Here is a 19292-nt window from a genome sequence, read left to right on the forward strand (position 1 = left end):
AAGTCAGTTATTCTTTTACCTCATCAAAACCCCTCTTTTCCTTGGCATCAAGAGGCACATCCAATATTTTCAAGGCATCAGGAGTCTTCAACAGTGTATGTGGGGGAGACTGTAGTCAGAGACTAGCTGACACCATGGAAGACAACGTGCAGTAAAACATTGCAGGACCATCATTTGATGCAGGTAAGGAGGTGATCTCCACTGGTTGGACAGGCGATACATAAGCACAAATTAGATCATTGTTTGGGACTTCATCATTCATCCACTGGTAAGAAGAAAATTGATGGCTTGGATCGTGAGCTGCATGGTATGCGACCAGAAACGTAGCAGAGGACATCAAGGACTGTAGTCCTTTGAAACATCAATAATACATCACCGCCAGCAGTCAAAGCATGAGAGAAATGTGCCAGTGGGAGAGGGCCACTACTGAGGTGTGGAAAAGTAAATTTTGCCATGTTCTGTGTCCCTACGTGTCCTCCATCTTATGTTATGTGTGCATGATTAATATGCATATGTATTCCCCATGTTCGATTAAAGAAGCAATTACAGTTGTGTCCATCTCTAGTATGCTAGTTTCCAGTTCTCGTGAAAGCTACGAGTATTAGGCCTATGTAAAGTTATGTTGCCACGTTTCTCAGTGTACACGTTATTTCATTGACAAGTCCCCGTTTCTAGGCCTCAAAAGGGCCCGGACACCAGATTCAGCTCCTGTCTCCTGAACCCTCGCTGAGGAGCGATACAGCCCCCACCTGTATCCTCGACCCTTCACTTACTTCCTGCCTCACAGTGCCCGGCTCGGCCTGGCTCTGCCTACGAGTCTGCCAAGAGTATGTTATGATTCTAGTTATCAGTCCAGCCCTCCTTCTCTGCATTCCTAAGCTACTGAATCGCATCAATAGTTTCCGTCATTGTCTAGCCTTTACGTCTCCATGTAAGAGAAATACTGCATTTAATGGTCATTTAATATTCTTCAACGCACTACATGTAGAATAATGCATGCTCCAGTCTTAGAGTCTGTTAGCCTCTCCCCTCCTGACTTTTAGTTTATATCAACATGTTCTCTAAAACATCAGATACTAGATAGGGTTTAGGTACATGTCGCCCTGACTCTCCAGACTTCAGTCTCTACTCCTAGCACAGAGTTCATAGCCCCCAGCTTCTCCTAGTAACACGTCATTGTCAGTTTGCGCGCACCATTAGGTTAGAGGTCCCGGCTCCTTAGGTAGCCCCCTCCATGTTTCCGCCCCATTTATGACATATTCTGTTACGTTTACATCACATGTCTATGTATACGCCTCCTGTTATACCCACTTTCACCCTTATCTTTCGCGACTGCTATTGATCACACCCACTGCTCTGCCTACTGTAATTCACTGTAATGCAATTGTTTTAGTATATATATGCTTGTGTACTGTTATTAAATGTTACGCCAGTCCAATCCTGTCCCGTGCTAGCTAGCCATCTTGTCCATGCAGGTTGTCCTGTTCCTGTCCTTTATGCTGTATTAAACCTGCAAACTCCTACTACCTCGAATCTTGACTCTTATTTATTGAGCTATCTGTTATTCATATATTCATTCAAAAATAGAGGTATTATTTATTTATTTACCACATAATGGCGCCCGAACAGGAACTTGCCCTTTCCCCACGCGCCGGTGAAGCCACGTATGCCCCCTGACCCTCTGCAGCCGTGACGGAACTCTTCTGCGCACCGGCAGATATTTCTGCTTCAAGTATCCCTCAGGCCCACGGAGGAGACGGAGGTTGCGGTCCAGCATCCAGACGAGGCGGTGGAGGAACGCGGCGAGTCCCGACCAGAGCCCAAGCCGAGAGTCCAAGGTCCGAGGTATCCGGAGGCCCACCCGTAACTGAAGTCCGAAGTTCGTCCGTCCGGCGTCGAAGCAGTCCAGTCCAGTCCGAGGCCTTCCGTTCTTGCTGCCCGGTGAGTACCGTTGCTGGGGTAGTATCTAGACAGGGTCAATCTAATTGACTCTGGTCCGTGGGTTTTGGTGGTACACAGACCCAAAACGAAGTGTCCACTTCGGTGGATGCGGGTCCTGACGTGTCTCTTTATGAGACCGGTAAGTTTCGTACTGTATTAGCAGTGCATCTAGTTTCTGTTCTGGTCAGTTCTGTTCTCGAGAAATTCATGTATTCTGTTCTCAGTATTCCAGGTAGTATTCTGTTCGAACTGTTATTTTAAATGTTCTTCATGTATTTTTAATGTCGTGGTATGAGAGTGGAGTAATTATCGTGTTCATTGTGTATTGTATTGTGTCTAGATTACAGTTCAGTCATGCCCTTATTTTCTAAATTACGTCAGTTGAAAACTAGAAAAGGTCTGTTAGAAGCAGCAGTTCCTGTCCCGCCTAGGGACAGTCCAGGTCATTTTATGTATCAGAAGCATGGCATAAGTGCCATATTATATCTAGATTTATGGGTAGAGTACACCAAAGAGTTAGAAGAAAAGTATAGATGGCCCGTATCAGGTACATGGGATGCCGAGTGCATCATGCGAGTAGAAGAAGTATTGTGGAAAAAGAAAGCCCGACAGTCACAGAAAGATGCCATCGAGTTATGGCGCAAAGAATCTCATAAAAGAACCGAAAAAGAAATCAGAAAGTCAGAACTAAGTAGAGAATCCTTAGAACGAGCCCAAGAAAGGGAATTAATCGAGATAGGTGAACGAGTAAAAACCGAACAGTCAGACAGACAGAGGCATGCCCTCATTAAGGGTATGTATCCTCTTCTTGCCGAGGGCTTGCCAAAAGCAACCCCGGAGGCATCCAGTAATTTTCCGCCACCCTTAGTTCCGACCAAGCTGCGTCACAAACTGACCGCAGCTGATATTTTTATTTCGTCCTATTTGGACGACACAGTCCCAGAATATGCAAATCCGCCAGCTCCTGTAAATAATGTAAACCCAGCTCCTCCAGACACCGGGGCACCTCTTGCAGTACCTGCTACGGTACCCCCGGTCCAGCCAACATTACAATTTCCCACTCTGCCAGCACGAAGAGTATCAGTCGACGATTCTAGTTTAGGGGCCGCAGGAGGAGGTCCTCCTGGTACCCCGCCACCACACCAACGTAGAACGTTGGCCAAGTTACATGAATGTGCGTTACAGCGTACGCCCAAATATAAGTCCGTTGCAGATATCCGACGAGCTCTTACTGAATGCCGCTATGATCCAGTTGCAGGTGATGATAGTACAGTTATATATTCCATCCGTGTAAGACGGGTGACCGGGTATTTGGATACCCTACCGGATATGAAAGGAGATCTAGACAGAATATATCGTTTCATCCGTACAGGGGATGATCCAGAAAGTATTGGCGAAGCCATGTCTCAAAGGAAAGCTGAGATCCAACTCATGCTATTAAAGTTTCTGATTAATTGTCTAATAAGAGAACAAGATTACCCGACCAAAGATCCGACCGAAATGAGAATCCTGACAAGGTGGAGTGATAATATAGCCGAGGGTAAACACAGAACTATCAGTAGTATAGAGAGTATGTACAAGAGAATTCGTAAGGAAATAATAAGGTTACACGAGAAACGCAAAGAATCACAAGTAAGCGAGAAAGAAAATGACTCTTCTACTGAAGAGGTAGACGACGAGAATACCGCCAGAATAGCGTATGTAGGAAAATCTAGATTTCCAGACCGCCATTTACGCCTAGAACACAAGAAAATTTTTCATCACCCAGCACCAGAACAAGGTTCTCTAGAACAAGTATTTCAAGCTACCGATCACATTCTGAAATCACGAATCGGTTACAGTGAATTAAGTACTATGCATGAACAAGAACTAGTCCGATCAGCAGTCCGATGGATTACTGATTCTACCACTTTTCCAGACGAAATAGTGGCACAAATGTTTCTGAAACTGCCCCCAGCCGAGCAACGACTGGTGGGTATGTATATGATCCAGCACCTCATTACTCTGTATGAGGGTCAACACTCTGATCCAGGTCCGTTATGTGGTAAATAAATAAATAATACCCTATTTTTGAATGAATAAATGAATAACAGATAGCTCAATAAATAAGAGTCAAGATTCGAGGTAGTAGGAGTTTTGCAGGTTTAATACAGCAAATACAGGAATAGGATGGCAAGGCCCAGCAGCGCTGCTGGTGTCAGGATCGGGACAAGGGAAGGGATGATTTTTAATAACAATACATGAGCATATATACATAACGCAGACACATAGCATTACATTACAATAGGCGTAGCAGTGGGTGGAGCAGAAGGTGTGACGCGTAGCAGTCGCGAAAGATAAGGGTGGAAAGAGGTGTAATAGGGCGTATACATAGACATGTGATGCAAACGTAACAGAATATGTCATGAATGGGGCGGAAACCATGGAGGGGGCTACCTAAGGAGCCGGGACCTCTAACCTGATGGTGCGCGCAAACTTGCAATGACGTGTCACTAGGAGAAGCTGGGGGCTATGAACTCTGTGCTAGGAGCAGAGACTGAAGTCTGGAGAGTCAGGGCGACATGTACCTAAACAGTATCTAGTATCTGATGTTTAGAGAACATGTTGATATAAACTAGAAGTCAGGAGGGGAAAGGCTAACTTGATTCTAAGACTGGACCATGCATTATTCTACATGTAGTGCGTGATGAAGAATATTAAATGACCATTAATACAGTATTTCTCTTACGTGGAGACGTGAAGGCTAGACAATGACGGAAACTATTGATGCGGTTCAGTAGCTTAGGAATGCAGAGAAGGAGGACTGAACTGATAACTGGAATCATAACATATTCTTGGCAGACTCAGAGGCTGAGCCAGGCTGAACCGGGCACGGCGTGGCAGGAAGTAAGTGAAGGGTCGAGGATACAGGTGGGGGCTGTATCGCTCCTCAGCGAGGCTTTAGGAGACAGGAGCTGAATCTGGTGTCCGGGCCCTTTTGAGGCCTAGAAACGGGGACTTTATAATGGAATAACGTGCACACTGAGAAACGTGGCAACGTAGCTTTACATAGACCTGATATTCGTAGTATTCACGAGAACTGGAAACTGGCATACTAGAGGTGGACACAACTATAACTGCGTCTTGAATCGAACATGGGGAATGCATATGCATATTTAATCATGCACACATAACATATGATGGATGACACGTAGGGACACAGAACATGGCAAAATTTACTTTTCCACATTCCCTCCTTGTCACTACGTTTCCATCAGGAAACATCAATATTCATGATACCATCTATCATTTCATACAGTATCATTTGCTCGTCTCGAATTATCCTGGAACGGGATTTAGAACGGGGCTTGGGACTAGGAATACAAGAGGTAGCACAAATGCCGCAAATCGCAGGGCCACATTGTATACAGAGGCAGCAGCTGAATGTGATCGCTACTGCAATACCTAGGAAGGACAATATTTTCCATCCCCATGCGGAAATTATATTCCAGAACCAACCGGACCATGTCCAGGTGCCTGGATCTTGGTGTAACAGATGGGCAATTTTATGGAGTCTGGTTATAGCTGAATAAACAGACGGCGCGTTATTTGGAATGAAAATGCAGCAACTAGATCCGATGACTCTACAGGCCCCGCCCCTATCGGCCAGTATGACGTCAAGGACGAGACGATTCTGTAAAACGACAAATCTCATAGCAGATTGCTCTTCGGTTAAGTTACCTAGAGCAGAGGCAGTCTCATTTACCACAGCTTCGAGGGTTCTGGTTAACCTACGGATTAGCTTACTATTCTGGATAGGTCCTATAAAGAAAAAGAAACCTCTGTTGAAATCTGTATACTGTTCTAGGGCAGTTTCAGTATAATCGACAATTGGGGACTCCCTTCTATGTCTAATGTGTACTAGATGTGTGTTTCTATGATAATCAGGTGGGGCTAGGAAAACTGGTGGCAGTAGGAAGGCAATGTAACAGGTTCCCTCCCAATCGAGGGGCAGACGAACATATGCAGTTTGACCACAAATAAAATAAGAATGACGTGAAGCTTTAAAAATAGATTTCCCACTGTCACTATACTTGACAATAGTAGTACAATCACTGTGTCCTACATGTACGGAACCATAATTTCGGACACATAATTCGCCTTTGACTGGTAATACTGAAATAGCAGGTAGGTCTGGAGTAGAATCAGACTGGACATTCAGGACCATGAAATTCGACGAATAATTACCTAAATTATACACTTCATTTTCTAGATCTAAGCCTGTTCTGTGGGGAAGACCTTGCTTGTCTGGAAAACATGTACTGTTAAGAAAAGACATATCTGTTGAGGATGACGTTAACGTGGACCATGCTCCACACGAACCATTATGTGAAAATGGATAAGGAAAAAGTGGCAGAACTCCCTTCGGTATCTGGAAAGGGGGGAGTCGACCACACACCCAACAATTAGTGGCATTGCTGGTCTGGTGTGAGTAATGTAACATGCGGATAAAGGAATTATTTCGCATAGCGAGGCGGTAAGAGAGTTCATGGGGGGGTAGGTCACTAAATGTGTGCTCTACTGTAGCATTAGCAGACTTATTTACATGAAGAACTGGAAGATACAGGTAAAATGCATAACTGGTGCAGGAAATCATAATGCTGAGAAATAATATGAAACTTAGAAAAACGATACATCGAATTGAGTTTTGACTAACTCTCTCACTATGGGGGTCTATTTTATACATGTCAGAAACAGTCTAACCGTTTCACCTAGGGGAGGACTTAGACAATCAAACTGACTGACTTATTTTACTAGACCTTAACTTGAGTTTATACTCCTGTTGTGGAGTTTTCTCTAACAGGGGAGGGTTTGTAGCAATGTCTTTTGCGGGACAGTCCTTGAGAACAATGCTTTGGCAATCCTTCAAATCCTGGGAAATGTTCTTTAAGACGGGTTTCAGTCCATTAAACTGTTTTACATGAGAAAGGTGCACCCAGCCTTTGCGACCTTCCAACTTCACGGCTGTACGGGTGGTGAAGAGGACCTGTCGGGGCTCCTTCCAGCGAGGCTCCAGCGGACTTGATCTGTCAAAATTCCTCACCAACACCATGGATCCTGGAACGATTTCATGCGGTGCCACCTCGGTATTGTCTGGAAATGCGGCGGCAATCTGTGAACGACATGAGTTGAGGGCAGACATCAAGGAAGCTAGGTAATCTGTCAGCATATTACTTGAAACATCGGTAATACTTCGGGGTCTAGGAGTACCCCACATGTTTGGGGGGCGGCCGAAAACGACCTCATACGGGGACAGACCTGATCTGGAATGTGCGACCATGCGCATATAAAATAAAGCGACTGGTAGAGCTACCAGCCAGTCCACACCTTTCTCTTTACACACTTTTGCAATTCGGATTTTCAGAGTCTGGTTATGTCTCTCTACGAGACCGGCTGCTTCAGGATGGCGTACACAATGGAACTTCCACTGGTACCCCAACAAAAGGGAAACATGTTTCATCAACTCAGATGAGAATGGCTGGCCGTTGTCAGAATATACGACTCTAGGGAGTCCATAACGAGGGAAAAACTCACGAACCAACTGCTTGGCAGTGGTCGCGGCTGTGTAATCTGGGACTGGATATGCTTCTGTCCACCTGGACAAAGCGCATACAACTACAAGAACATACTTGAAACCTCGACATCGCTCCATCTGAATATAATCCATCTGGAGGACTTCAAAAGGGTGGTCAGGGGGCTGGAATCCACCTTGTTCCACCGGGACACTTTTACCTGGATTAAACTGACAACATATCATACAGGTACGGACTTTCTGCTTGGCTGCAGCTCGTAAATGTTTGTTGAACCAAATGTTCTGGATACTGTCTAACATAGCTTTTTCTCCTAAATGTGCTGGACTATGTGCGGTATTAATAATGACTTGAACCATAGAGTCGGGGAGAAACCATGTGGCTCTACCCTTCGTTAACCATCCTTGATCTGTCTGGACCCCTCCTTGTTTGGACCATTTCTTGATTTCTTCGGGAGTAGCATGTAACTGGATATCTATGACATCTTGTGTAGGGTCCTTAACTGTCATACATGTGGTCGGATCTGGAGTATGTGTCTGATTAACTGGAATGTCTGGAGTCTGTGCTGTAAACTTGGCTGTGCGATCTGCTAGATCATTACCTTGGGAAATAATGTCAGTAACTTTCGTATGTGCTTTGCATTTCATGATAGCAATAGATGTCGGTAAGTGTATGGCATCTAACAGAGCTTGAATAAGGAGACCATGCTGAATCTTGGTTCCATGAGAAGTCATGAAACCTCTCTCCTGCCAGAGCACTCCGAAGTCGTGTACAACTCCAAATGCGTAGCGTGAATCTGTGTAAACATTAACTTTCAAGTTCTTGGCGTGTATGCAGGCTTGTGTCAGAGCAACTAGCTCTGCTGCTTGAGCGGACAGGGTGTCAATACGGTGTGTCTCAATAACTTCGGTGTCAGTAGTCACTGCATACGCGGCGACTAGTTCTCCTGTACTAGTTCTCATGCATGAACCATCCACATAAAGTGTCAGGTCGGGGTCTGGTAACGGAGTGTCTGTCAGATCTTGTCTTGGCTTTGTCGTAATGTTAACTATTTCCACACAGTCATGTGTGGCAGAATTCGAAGTAACTGATGGTAACAATGTAGCAGGATTTAAAATGTTGCAGCGTCTGATTTCTATGTGTGGCTGGAACAGTGTCAATTCATAACCTGTTAAACGTGCAATTGTCAAGTGCTGAGTTTGTGTTCGGTTTAAAAGAACTTCCACGGAATGTGGAACTTGTACTGTCAAGGTATGTCCTAAGACTATGGAATCACTTTGTCTGATAGCTAGGGCTGCGGCTGCAACTGACTTGAGGCACGCAGGCAGAGCCTGGGCTACAGGATCTAATGTGCTCGAAAAATAAGCACAGGGCTTGTATTGTCCTGCTTGATCTTGTGTGAGAACAGATAATGCTGTACCTTCACGTTCTGTGACAAAAAGTGTAAAAGGCTTACTGTAGTTCGGTGTCGCTAGAACTGGAGCTTGGCATAGGGCTTTCTTTAACTCATTGAAACTAAGTGTATGTTCAGATGTCCAAGGGAGGACAGTTGGTACGGCTGCCTCCTGTGTCGTTAACAGTATCAGTGGCTTGGCTAGAAATGCATACTGAGGAATCCATTGTCTGCAGTAAGAAGTAAGGCCAATAAAAGCACGTACCTCCTTCTGGGTCTTGGGCTGAGGAAGACTCGCTATTAACTGGATACGGTCTGGTGTCAACTGCCTACCCCTCTTGGACAGCAAGTGGCCTAAGTAGATCACTTGCTGGACACAGAATTGAAGCTTAGAAGGGGACACCTTGTGCCCCATCTCGGCTAGGAAATACAAGACTGTAAGGGATGCTTGCTCGCAAGCACGTTCAGAACGGGCTGTGATCAGGAGATCATCGACATACTGGAGCAGGGCAGTGTCAGTTGGCATGTGAATGTTGTCTAGTTGTCTCTTGAGTGCTTGACTGTAAATACTAGGACTTTCTGTGAAACCTTGAGGAGCTCGTGTGAACATATAGCTCCTTCCATTTAAACAAAATCCGAAAAGGAACTGGCTGTCTGGATGAATAGGAACGCTGAAAAACGCGTTCTTGAGGTCGATTACAGTAAAGAACGTGGCTTCGGAATCAATGGCTGTCAATAGGGAAGAGATATCTGGAACGACTGGGTACTGAGGAATAATACACTTATTAAGCTCTCGTAGGTCAATCACTAATCGATATACTGGGGGTGCATTTGGATCAGTGCGTTTCATGACTGGAATGATCGGAGAATTACATACATTGGAGTCAGTTTCTACAACCACTCCTTGAGCCATGAGCTCGTCAATAATTTTGGATAAGGCTGCTACAGCCTCTGGTGGCAATCTGTACTGTCTGATCCGTGGTAACACTACACCTGGCTTGAGAGTCACACGATGGGGTGTGATTTGCATATAACCTACATCAGTTGGACCTTGCGCCCATAGATGTTGCGGGACATTGGACAATCTGGGATCAAAATCTCGTAATACATAGTGACCCTTAAAGTCACGTAGGAACAGACGTATTCCCTCTGGGGAACAGCATATAACTGCACCTAACTCTTTCAGTGTTTTAATGCCTAATAGGTTTTCTGGACATGACTTAGTAAGTAACAGATCAGTAGTGCGGGACAATGGACCTACTTCTAGAGTAACTGGCTTTGAGATCTCATTTACGATAGGTTTTCCTGAAAATCCAAGGGAAACATTTCTTGAGCCTGAGAGCGGAGCCCCTGGAACTTCGGCGTGACTAATTGTGGTCCTACTTGCCCCTGTATCAATGAAAAACTTTCTGTCTTTCCCTAATACTTGACTATGAACATAGGGACCTTCTTGATCTACAGGTATCTCGATGAGAGGCAAGCCTACCTCCCTCTCTAGGCTGTTTCATGAATACTGTTGGTACTCTGGATACTCAGACTGTGCATACTGGTACATCTGCTGTGTGACGTGCTGTGTTGCAGCAATAGGCTGCGGTGTTGTAACTGTCTGTTGTGCATTCTGTGGCTGAGGAATCTGTGAAACTTGTTCTTGTCTAGGCGGACGTGGTCTTTCTTTAGTCTTACCAGTAGCTATGTTGTGTTTCAGAACTGCACACTCGTTTATAAAATGACCTGGCTGTTTACAATAATTGCAGTTCCCTTTAACGGGAGCTGCAGGATGACTGGCTTGATTTGGACCCCTCTTCTGACTGTCTTGAGGAACAGATTGTGCAACTAGTACTTTCATTTTCGTGTCTTTCATACGTTTTCTCTCGTGTTCTTGCTCTTCTCTGATTCTATTCTGGTGGTATTGGAGCATCTGTAACATCTGGGACGGGGTATTAGCTTGCCAGGTACTTTCGACTTTCAAAACTCGATTTTTAATTTGTGGGCTTGAATTCTCGACTAATTTAGTAACAAAAAGGTGAGGGTATGACTCACTACTTGTCTTGAGGCCACTGTTGATGCTAAAACATTTCTCGAATCTAGAATAAAAATCACTAATATCTTCGTCTTGTTTCTGTTTACAGGCTGAGATTGCATCCCAGTCTTCTTTTCTAGTTGTCAATAATCTAGGTAAAACTTGTATTAATAATTCTGGTAATTCTTTACATTTCGCTCCAAGACCGGTACCTGGTACTCGTGCCTTATCTTCAGCTTCTAGAACTGCCCAATCGATCTTTTTCTCTCCCACCTCCCATTCTTTTTCCTTGAGCTTTTCATACACCCCTGCGGGCAGCAGAACTTTTAACATTTTAATTATATCTGGATACGTGTATTCTCCCATACGGAGCATGTCTTTTAATTCTCTATGGAACCCTGCTGGATCTTTGTCATGACAGGGAATTAATTTCTTCATCTCGAGGAGTTCCATCTTTGTAATCGGAGTGTAAACAAACACTCGTTCTAGTTCGCCACCCGTTCCTCTAACTGGGTGGACTTCTCGTAACGGATTCTGTCTCTCCATGTAAAATGGTTTACCTTCTGGGGGTGAGACATGAACAAAATGCGGGTTCAGAAACGTTCTATATTTGTGACGCTGTTCTAGAATTACACTAATTAAATCGGTACCTAGACCTTTCCATCTATACTGGAGTAACTCGTTCAAGATATCATGTAACGGACCTGGATCAGAGTGCTGACCCTTATACAATGTAATGAGGTGCTGGATCATATACATACCCACCAGTCGTTGCTCGGCTGGGGGCAGTTTCAGAAACATTTGTGCCACTATTTCGTCTGGAAAAGTGGTAGAATCAGTAATCCATCGGACTGCTGATCGGACTAGTTCTTGTTCATGCATGGTACTCAACTCACTGTAACCGATTCGTGATTTCAGAATGTGATCGGTAGCTTGGAATACTTGTTCTAGAGAACCTTGTTCTGGTGCTGGATGATGGAAAGTAGACTTGTGTTCTAGGCGTAAATGGCGATCTGGAAATCTAGATTTTCCTACATACGCTATTCTGGCGGAATTCTCGTCCTCTACCTCTTCAGTATCAGAGTTACTTTCTTTCTCGCTTACTTGTGCTGCTTTACGTTGATCGTGTAACCTTATTATTTCTTTACGGATTTTCTTGTACATACTCTCCATAGCACCGACGGTCTTGTGCTTACCCTCGGCTATATTATCACTCCACCTTGTCAGGGTTTTCATTTCGGCTTGATCTTTAGACGGGTAATCTTGTTCTCTTATTAGACAGTTAATCAGAAACTTTAATATCATGAGCTGGATCTCGGCTTTCCTTTGAGACATGGCCTCGCTAATACTTTCTGGATCATCCCCTGTACGGATGAAACGATATATTCTGTCTAGATCTTCTTTCATATTCGGTAAGGTGACTAGATACTCGGCCACCTTTCTTACGCGGAATGAATATAAAACCATATTATCCTCGCCTGGGACTGGATCATAGCCGCATTCGGCAAGGGATTTTCTTATTTCTGCTACAGTCTGATGTCTGGGCGTACGCTGTGACGCTTGTGCATGTAATTCGGCTGTCGTTAAACGCTTGTGTGGCGGCGTGGTTTGAGGAGTACCTCCCCCTGCGGCCCCTAAACTAGAGTCGTCTACTGAGGCTCTTCGTCCTGGCAGAGTGGGAAATGGAAATGTAGGCTGGATTTGTATGGCGGGCTGGACCGGGGGTACCGTAACAGGTACTCCAGTGTCTGGAGGAGCGGGAAGTGCCTGATTTACAGGGACTGGCGGAGCGCGAACAGGATTTGCATATTCTGGGACTGTGTCGTCCAAATAGGACGAAATAAAAATATCAGCTGCGGTCTGTTTGTGACGCAGCTTGGTCGGAACTAATGGTGGCGGGAAATTACTGGATGCCTCTGGGGTCGCTTTGCCCTCGGCAAAGAGAGGATACATACCCCTAATAAGGGCATGCCTCTGTCTGTCTGACTGTTCGGCTTTGACTTGTTCACCTATCTCGATTAGTTCTTTTTCTTGTGCTCGTTCTAAGGATTCTCTACTTAATTCTGACTTTCTGATTTCCTTTTCAGTTCTTTTATGAGCTTCTTTGCGCCATAACTCGATGGCATCTTTCTGTGACTGTCTGGCTTTCTTTTTCCATAATGCCTCTTCTACTCGCATGATGCACTCGGCATCCCATGTACCCGATACGGGCCATCTATACTTTTCTTCTAACTGTTTGGTATACTCTACCCATAAATCTAGATACAGTATGGCGCTTATGCCATGCTTCTGATACATAAAATGACCTGGACTGTCCCTAGGCGGAACTGGAACTGCTGCTTCCAGCAGACCCTTTCTGGTTTTTAACTGACGTAATTTCGAAAAGAGCGGCATGACTGAACTATAATCTAGACACAATACAATACACAATAAACACGATACTTATTCCCCATTCATACCACGACATTAAAATACATGAAGAACATTTAAAAATAACAGTTCGAACAGAATACTACCTGGAATACGGAACACAGAATACATGAATTTTCTCGAGAACAGAACTGACTAGAACAGGAACTAGATGCACTGCTGAAACAGTACGAAACTTACCGGTCTCATAAAGAGACACGTCAGGACCCGCATCCACCGAAGTGGACACTTCGTTTGTGGGTCTGTGTACCACCAACCCACGGACCAGAGTCAATTAAATTGACCCTGTCTAGATACTACCCCAGTAACGGTACTCACCGGGCAGCAAGAACGGAAGGCCTCAGACTGGACGGGACTGCTTGGACGCCGGACGGGCGAACTTCGGACTTCAGTTACGGGTGGACCTCCGGATACTTCGGACCTTGGACTCTCGGCTTGGGCTCTGGTCGGGACTCGCCGCGTTCCTCCACCGTCTCGTTTGGATGCTGGACCGCCTCCTCCGTCTCCTCCGTGGGCCTGAGGGATACTTGAAGCAGAAATATCTGCCGGTGCGCAGAAGAGTTCCGTCACGACTGCAGAGGGTCAGGGGGTCGGCGTGGCTTCACCGACGCGTGGGGAAAGGGCAGGTCCCTGTTCGGGCGCCATTATGTGGTAAATAAATAAATAATACCCTATTTTTGAATGAATAAATGAATAACAGATAGCTCAATAAATAAGAGTCAAGATTCGAGGTAGTAGGAGTTTTGCAGGTTTAATACAGCAAATACAGGAATAGGATGGCAAGGCCCAGCAGCGCTGCTGGTGTCAGGATCGGGACAAGGGAAGGGATGATTTTTAATAACAATACATGAGCATATATACATAACGCAGACACATAGCATTACATTACAATAGGCGTAGCAGTGGGTGGAGCAGAAGGTGTGACGCGTAGCAGTCGCGAAAGATAAGGGTGGAAAGAGGTGTAATAGGGCGTATACATAGACATGTGATGCAAACGTAACAGAATATGTCATGAATGGGGCGGAAACCATGGAGGGGGCTACCTAAGGAGCCGGGACCTCTAACCTGATGGTGCGCGCAAACTTGCAATGACGTGTCACTAGGAGAAGCTGGGGGCTATGAACTCTGTGCTAGGAGCAGAGACTGAAGTCTGGAGAGTCAGGGCGACATGTACCTAAAAAGTATCTAGTATCTGATGTTTAGAGAACATGTTGATATAAACTAGAAGTCAGGAGGGGAAAGGCTAACTTGATTCTAAGACTGGACCATGCATTATTCTACATGTAGTGCGTGATGAAGAATATTAAATGACCATTAATACAGTATTTCTCTTACGTGGAGACGTGAAGGCTAGACAATGACGGAAACTATTGATGCGGTTCAGTAGCTTAGGAATGCAGAGAAGGAGGACTGAACTGATAACTGGAATCATAACATATTCTTGGCAGACTCAGAGGCTGAGCCAGGCTGAACCGGGCACGGCGTGGCAGGAAGTAAGTGAAGGGTCGAGGATACAGGTGGGGGCTGTATCGCTCCTCAGCGAGGCTTTAGGAGACAGGAGCTGAATCTGGTGTCCGGGCCCTTTTGAGGCCTAGAAACGGGGACTTTATAATGGAATAACGTGCACACTGAGAAACGTGGCAACGTAGCTTTACATAGACCTGATATTCGTAGTATTCACGAGAACTGGAAACTGGCATACTAGAGGTGGACACAACTATAACTGCGTCTTGAATCGAACATGGGGAATGCATATGCATATTTAATCATGCACACATAACATATGATGGATGACACGTAGGGACACAGAACATGGCAAAATTTACTTTTCCACAGTTACACGATGTCCTGAACGAGTTACTCCAGTATAGATGGAAAGGTTTAGGTACCGATTTAATTAGTGTCATTCTAGAACAGCGCCACAAATATAGAACGTTCCTGAACCCGCATTTTGTTCATGTCTCACCCCCAGAAAGTAAACCCTTTTACATAGACAGACAGAATCCGTTACGAGAAGTACACCCAGTCAGGACAGCAGATGGTGAAATGCAACGAGTGTTTGTTTACACCCCGATTACAAAGATGGAACTCTTAGAGATGAAGAAATTAATTCCCTGTCATGACAAAGATCCAGCAGGGTTCCACCGAGAATTAAAAGACATGCTCCGTATGGGAGAATACACGTATCCAGATATTATTAAAATGCTAAAGGTCCTGTTGCCCGCAGGGGTATATGAAAAACTCAAGGAAAAAGAATGGGAGGTGGGAGAGAAAAAGATCGATTGGGCAGTTCTAGAAGCTGAAGATAAGATACGAGTACCAGGTACCGGTCTTGGAGAGAAATGTAAAGAATTACCTGAACTGTTAATACAAGTTTTGCCCAGATTATTAGCCACTAAAAAGGAAGACTGGGATGCAATCTCAGCCTGTAAACAGAAACAAGACGAAGACACTAGTGATTTTTATTCTAGATTTGAGAAATGCTTTAGTATTAACAGTGGCCTCAAGACAAGTAGCGAGTCATACCCTCATCTTTTTGTTACTAAACTAGTCGAGAATTCAAGTCCACAAGTTAAGAATCGAGTTTTGAAAGTCGAAAGTACCTGGCAAGCTAATACCCCGTCCCAAATGTTACAGATGCTTCAATACCACCAGAATAGAATCAGAGAAGAGCAAGATCATGAGAGAAAACGTATGAAAGACACGAAAATGAAAGTACTAGTTGCACAATCTGTTCCTCAAGACAGTCAGAAGAGGGGTACGAATCAAGCCAGTCATCCTGCAGTTCCCGTTAAAGGGACCTGCAATTATTGTAAACAGCCAGGTCATTTTATAAACGAGTGTGCAGTTCTGAAACACAACATAGCTACCGGTAAGACTAAAGAAAGACCACGTCCGCCTATACCAGAACAAGTTTCACAGACTTCTCAGCCACAGAATGCACAACAGACAGTTCCAGCACCGCAGCCTATTGCTGCAACACAGCATGTTACACAGCAGATGTACCAGTATGCACAGTCCGAGTATCCAGAGTATCAGCCATATTCATGAAACAGCCTAGAGAGGGAGGTAGGCTTGCCTCTCATCGAGATTCCTGTAGATCAAGAGGGTCCCTATGTTCACAGTCAAGTATTAGGGAAAGACAGAAAGTTTTTGATTGATACAGGGGCAAGTAGGACCACTATAAGTCACGCCGAAGTTCCAGGGGCTCCGCTCTCAGGCTCTAGAAATGTTTCCCTTGGATTTTCAGGAAAGCCTATTGTAAACGAGATATCTAAGCCAGTTACTCTAGAAGTAGGTCCATTGTCCCGCACTACTGATCTATTACTTACAAAGTCATGTCCAGAAAATCTGTTAGGTATTAAAACACTGAAAGAATTAGGTGCAGTTATTTGCTGCTCCCCAGAAGGAATACGCCTGTTTCTACGTGACTTCAAGGGTCACTATGTATTACGAGATTTTGATCCAAGATTGTCCAATGTTCCGCAGCATCTATGGGCACAAGGTCCAACTGATGTTGGTTATATGCGAATCACACCCCATCGTGTGACTCTCAAGCCAGGTGTAGTCCTGCCACGAATCAGACAGTACAGACTGCCACCTGAGGCTGTAGCAGCCTTATCCAAAATTATTGACGAGCTCATTGCTCAAGGAGTAGTTGTAGAAACTGACTCCAATGTATGTAATTCTCCGATCATTCCAGTCATGAAACGTACTGATCCAAATGCACCCCCAGTATATCGATTAGTGATTGATCTTCGAGAACTCAATAAATGTATTATTCCCCAGTACCCAGTTGTCCCAGATATCTCTTCCCTATTGACAGCCATTGATTCCGAAGCCTCATTTTTTACAGTCATAGACCTCAAGAACGCGTTTTTCAGTGTCCCCATTCATCCAGACAGCCAGTTTCTTTTCGGATTTTGTTTAAATGGAAGGAGCTATATGTTCACACGCGCTCCTCAAGGTTTCACAGAAAGTCCAAGTATTTACAGTCAAGCACTTAAGAGACAACTAGACAATATTCACATGCCAACTGACACTGCCCTGCTCCAGTATGTCGATGATCTACTGATCACAGCCCGTTCTGAACGTGCTTGCGAGCGAGCATCACTTACAGTCTTGTATTTCCTTGCCGAGATGGGGCACAAGGTGTCCCCTTCGAAGCTTCAATTCTGTGTCCAGCAAGTGATCTATTTAGGCCACTTACTGTCCAAGAGGGGTAGGCAGTTGACACCTGACCGTATCCAGTTAATAGCGAGTCTTCCTCAGCCCAGGACCCAGAAGGAGGTACGTGCTTTTATCGGCCTCACTTCTTATTGCAGACAATGGATTCCTCAGTATGCATTTCTAGCCAAGCCACTGATACAGTTAACGACACAGGAGGCAGCCGTATCGACTGTCCTCCCTTGGACATCTGAACATACACTTAGTTTCAATGAGTTAAAGAAAGCTTTATGCCAAGCTCCAGTTCTAGCTACACCGAACTACAGTAAGCCTTTTACACTTTTCGTCACAGAACGTGAAGGTACAGCATTATCTGTTCTCACACAAGATCAAGCAGGACAATACAAGCCCTGTGCTTATTTTTCGAGCACACTAGATCCTGTAGCCCAGGCTCTGCCTGCGTGCCTCAAGTCAGTTGCAGCCACAGCACTAGCTATCAGACAAAGTGATTCCATAGTATTAGGACATTCCTTGACAGTGCAAGTTCCACACTCCGTGGAAGTTCTTTTAAACCGAACACAGACTCAGCACTTGACAATTGCACGTTTGACAGGTTATGAATTGACACTGTTCCAGCCACACATAGAAATCAGACGCTGCAACGTTCTAAATCCTGCTACACTGTTACCGTCAGTTATTTCAAATCCTGCCACACACGACTGTGTGGAAGTAGTTAATATTATGACAAAGCCAAGACAAGATCTGACAGATATTCCATTACCAGATCCCGACCTGACACTTTATGTGGATGGTTCATGTATGAGAACAAGTACAGGAGAACTAGTAGCCGCGTATGCAGTGACTACTGACACTGAAGTTATAGAGACACATCGTATTGACACCCTGTCCGCTCAAGCAGCAGAGCTAGTTGCTCTGACCCAAGCCTGCATACACGCCAAGAACCTGAAAGTTAATGTTTACACAGATTCACGCTACGCATTTGGAGTCGTACACGACTTTGGAGTACTCTGGCAGGAGAGAGGTTTCATGACTTCTCATGGAACCAAGATTCAGCATGGTCTCCTTATTCAAGCTCTGTTAGATGCCATACACTTACCGACATCTATTGCTATCATGAAGTGCAAAGCACATACGAAAGTTACTGATATTATTTCTCAAGGTAACGATCTAGCAGATCGCACAGCCAAGCTTACAGCACAGACTCTAGACATGTCAGTTAATCCGACACAGACACATACTCCAGATCCGACTACTTGTATGACAGTTAAGGACCACACTCAAGATGTCATAGATATCCAGTTACATGCTACTCCCGAGGAAATCAAGAAATGGTCCGAACAAGGAGGGGTCCAGACAGATCAGGGATGGGTAACGAAGGGTAAAGCCACATGGTTTCTCCCCGACTCTATGGTTCAAGTCATTATCAATACCGCACATAGTCCAGCACATTTAGGAGAAAAAGCTATGTTAGACAGTATCCAGAACATTTGGTCCAACAAGCATTTACGAGCTGCAGCCAAGCAGAAGGTCCGTACCTGTATGATATGTTGCCAGTTTAATCCAGGTAAAAGTGTCCCGGTGGAACAAGGTGGATTCCAGCCCCCTGACCACCCTTTTGAAGTCCTCCAAATGGATTATATTGAGATGGAGCGATGTCGAGGTTTCAAGTATGTCCTTGTAGTTGTATGCGCTTTGTCCAGATGGACAGAAGCATATCCAGTCCCAGATTACACAGCCGCGACCACTGCCA

This window comes from Lissotriton helveticus, chromosome 10, assembly GCF_964261635.1.
Source record: "Lissotriton helveticus chromosome 10, aLisHel1.1, whole genome shotgun sequence".
Classification (NCBI taxonomy): domain Eukaryota; kingdom Metazoa; phylum Chordata; class Amphibia; order Caudata; family Salamandridae; genus Lissotriton; species Lissotriton helveticus.